The sequence below is a fragment of the Gasterosteus aculeatus genome, unplaced genomic scaffold (genome assembly GCF_964276395.1).
Source record: "Gasterosteus aculeatus unplaced genomic scaffold, fGasAcu3.hap1.1 HAP1_SCAFFOLD_119, whole genome shotgun sequence".
Classification (NCBI taxonomy): domain Eukaryota; kingdom Metazoa; phylum Chordata; class Actinopteri; order Perciformes; family Gasterosteidae; genus Gasterosteus; species Gasterosteus aculeatus.
The window spans coordinates 5,001-9,292 of record NW_027554973.1 but is presented as its reverse complement, the minus strand read 5'-3'; positions in this window follow the sequence as shown (position 1 = coordinate 9,292).

Below are 4,292 nucleotides of genomic sequence, written 5' to 3'. Positions count from 1 at the left end.
TCTGACATCAGCATCCGAGAATGGTGTGCCGTTCTGGGACATGGTCTGGGATCTCCCGCTGTCTGGAACTGTGTATTAGTCCGTCCGCTGCACCTGCTGTTCTGACATCAGCATCCGAGAATAGTGCGCCGTTCTGGGACATGGTCTGGTCTCTGCCGCTCTCTGGAACTCTGTATTCATCCATGCGTTACACCTGCTGTTCTGACATCAGCATCCGAGAATAGTGTCCCGTACAGGGACATGGTCTGGTCTCTGCCGCTCTCTGGAACTCTGTATTCATCCATGCGTTACACCTGCTGTTCTGACATCAGCATCCGAGAATAGTGTCCCGTACAGGGACATGGTCTGGTCTCTGCCGCTCTCTGGAACTCTGTATTCATCCATGCGTTACACCTGCTGTTCTGACATCAGCATCCGAGAATAGTGTCCCGTTCTGGGACATGGTCTGGTCTCTGCCGCTCTCTGGAACTCTGTATTCATCCATGCGTTACACCTGCTGTTCTGACATCAGCATCCGAGAATAGTGGGCCGTTCTGGGACATGGTCTGGGATATCACGCTGTCTAGAACTGTGTGTTCATCCGTCCACTGCACCTGCTGTTCTGCCATCAGCATCCGAGAATAGTGCCCCGTACTGGGACATCAGCCAGGACGCACCGCCGTCATCTCGTTCGTTCGCTCAGTCATCCATCCACGAAAGCTACCGATCAGCCACAGTGCCCGGAATGATGCCTCCTGCCGGGGCAGCGTCCGCTTGCTCCCCGACAGCCAGTTCTGCATGAGGCTCCGGTTCTTCCACCCCCGCCACTGTCCGAGGGTGTCCGAAAATACTGAGGTCTGAGTCGGATCCGAACCGCACAAACGCCGGTCTTCACGACTGGAGGCCTATGTTTCTAAAAACCGGGTTTCAGGAATCTGCGACCTGGTGGCCCAGTGATGTCGGCTGGAACTTTTTTTTTCCGGTCCGCTCAAAATTCTCCAGGCATTTTCTGAGCTTTCCTTCACATAGTCCGACTTTTACTTAGTTTCTGACGGAGCCAAAAAAGTCCGGGTTTTTTTGCCCTCCTTATCGTCCCGACTGGAAACTTTAACTCCGTATTTTAAGTCAGAAAATTAAAGTTCTTTTCATCCAGGAGACCGACCCTTCCTTCAAAGTGTCCCATACAGTGCTTCGTCATCGGACATCGGCCGGGATCTCCCGCTCTCTGGAACTGTGTGTTCATCCATACGTTACACCTGCTGTTCTGACATCAGCATCCGAGAATGGTGTGCCGTTCTGGGACATGGTCTGGGATCTCCCGCTGTCTGGAACTGTGTATTAGTCCGTCCGCTGCACCTGCTGTTCTGACATCAGCATCCGAGAATAGTGCGCCGTTCTGGGACATGGTCTGGTCTCTGCCGCTCTCTGGAACTCTGTATTCATCCATGCGTTACACCTGCTGTTCTGACATCAGCATCCGAGAATAGTGTCCCGTACAGGGACATGGTCTGGTCTCTGCCGCTCTCTGGAACTCTGTATTCATCCATGCGTTACACCTGCTGTTCTGACATCAGCATCCGAGAATAGTGTCCCGTACAGGGACATGGTCTGGTCTCTGCCGCTCTCTGGAACTCTGTATTCATCCATGCGTTACACCTGCTGTTCTGACATCAGCATCCGAGAATAGTGTCCCGTTCTGGGACATGGTCTGGTCTCTGCCGCTCTCTGGAGCTCTTTATTCATCCATGCGGTACACCTGCTGTTCTGCCATCACTGTCCGGGAATAGTGTGCCGTTCTGGGTCATGGTCTGGTCTCTGCCGCTCTCTGGAACTCTTTATTCATCCATGGGGTACACCTGCTGGTCTGCCATCACTGTCCGGGAACAGTGTGCCGTTCTGGGTCATGGTCTGGTCTCTGCCGCTCTCTGGAGCTGTTATTTTCCTCCATCCGGTACACCCACTGCTCTGCCATCACTGTCCGAAAATAGTGCTCCGAAATCGGGTAAGTCGCGCGGGGGGCCACCCCCGTATCTCGGCTCCAGGAGCCTCTTTCCGCCCGGGGCCTGGCCCACTATGCTTAGGTCCAGCTGGGGAACGCTCCCCCCGAAGCTCGGGGCCCTGTCCTGGAGATCTCTGTTTCCGAAAACCAGGTTTCTGAAATCTGCGACCTGGTGGCCCAGTGATGTGAGCTAAAAAAAAATTTATCGAAGCGATCTAAAAAAGCCCAGGCATTTTCTGAGCTTTCCTTCACATATTCCGACTTTTACTTAGTTTCTGACGGAGCCAAAAAAGTCCGGGTTTTTTTCGCTCCACATAGTCCCGACTGGAAACTTTAACTTTTTTTTTTTTCCATTATTTCACCCGCGGAGGTCCGCAAACACCTCCAGGGGCCCACAACGGCCGAATTAAGCCAGGAAAAAGACACCAGAACCCGGATCTCTTTACCAGACACCCCCAGAGCCCGGAACACGGACCCAAACACCTCCAGAGGCCCACAACGGCCGAATTGAACCCGGAAAAAGACGCCAGAACCCGGATCTCTTTACCAGACACCCCCAGAGCCCGGAACACGGACCCAAACACCTCCAGAGGCCCACAACGGCCGAATTAAGTCCGGAAAAAGACGCCAGAACCCGGATCTCTTTACCAAACACCCCCAGAGCCCGGAACTCGGACCCAAACACCTCCAGAGGCCCACAACGGCCGAATTGAACCCGGAAAAAGACGCCAGAACCCGGATCTCTTTACCAGACACCCCCAGAGCCCGGAACTCGGACCCAAACACCTCCAGAGGCCCACAACGGCCGAATTAAACCCGGAAAAAGACACCAGAACCCGGATCTCTTTACCAGACACCCCCAGAGCCCGGAACACGGACCCAAACACCTCCAGAGGCCCACAACGGCCGAATTGGACCCGGAAAAAGACGCCAGAACCCGGATCTCTTTACCAGACACCCCCAGAGCCCGGAACTCGGACCCAAACACCTCCAGAGGCCCACAACGGCCGAATTGGACCCGGAAAAAGACGCCAGAACCCGGATCTCTTTACCAGACACCCCCAGAGCCCGGAACTCGGACCCAAACACCTCCAGAGGCCCACAACGGCCGAATTGGACCCGGAAAAAGACGCCAGAACCCGGATCTCTTTACCAGACACCCCCAGAGCCCGGAACTCGGACCCAAACACCTCCAGAGGCCCACAACGGCCGAATTGAACCCGGAAAAAGACGCCAGAACCCGGATCTCTTTACCAGACACCCCCAGAGCCCGGAACTCGGACCCAAACACCTCCAGAGGCCCACAACGGCCGAATTGGACCCGGAAAAAGACGCCAGAGCCCGGGTTCCGCTCCATGCCGCACACCGCACCTGCAATACCGACCTCTCCCACCGGAGGGAGACAGAGGGCGCCTTCCACCCTGACTGCTGCCCGGGTGAGAGACACTATTCCTGGGGGGACTCTTTATCAGACTCCCCTTAACTAAAAGGGACTGCTGCCCGGGAAAGAGACACTATTCCTGGGGGGGCCTTCTACCAGACCCCCCCTGCCCCAACACACCATCCCCAATTTCACAAGTGTTCACATAGCATATTCAGTCAGAACTTGTCCGTTTCAAACACCCACACCTGCAATACCGACCTCTCCCACCGGAGGGAGACAGAGGGAACCCTCCCCCCCCACGACTGCTCCCCGGGAAACAGACACTATTCCTGGGGGGACTCTTTATCAGACTCCCCTTAACTAAAAGGGACTGCTCCCCGGGAAAGAGACACTATTCCTGGGGGGGGGGGCCTTCTACCAGACGCCCCCTGCCCCAACACACCATCCCCAATTTCACATAGCATATTCAGTCACAACTTGTCCGTTTCAAACACCCACACCTGCAATACCGACCTCTCCCACCGGAGGGAGACAGAGGGAACCCTCCCCCCCACGACTGCTCCCCGGGAAACAGACACTATTCCTGGGGGGACTCTTTATCAGACTCCCCTGAACTAAGCCGGACTCCTGCCCGGGAAAGGGACACTATTCCTGGGGGGGCCTTCTACCAGACCCCCCTGCCCCAACACACCATCCCCAATTTCACATAGCATATTCAGTCACAACTTGTCCGTTTCAAACACCCGCACCTGCAATACCCACCTCTCCCACCGGAGGGAGACAGAGGGAACCTTCCCCCCCACGACTGCTCCCCGGGAAACAGACACTATTCCTGGGGGGACTCTTTATCAGACTCCCCTGAACTAAGCCCGACTCCTGCCCGGGAAACAGACACTATTCCTGGGGGGACTCTTTATCAGACCCCCCTGA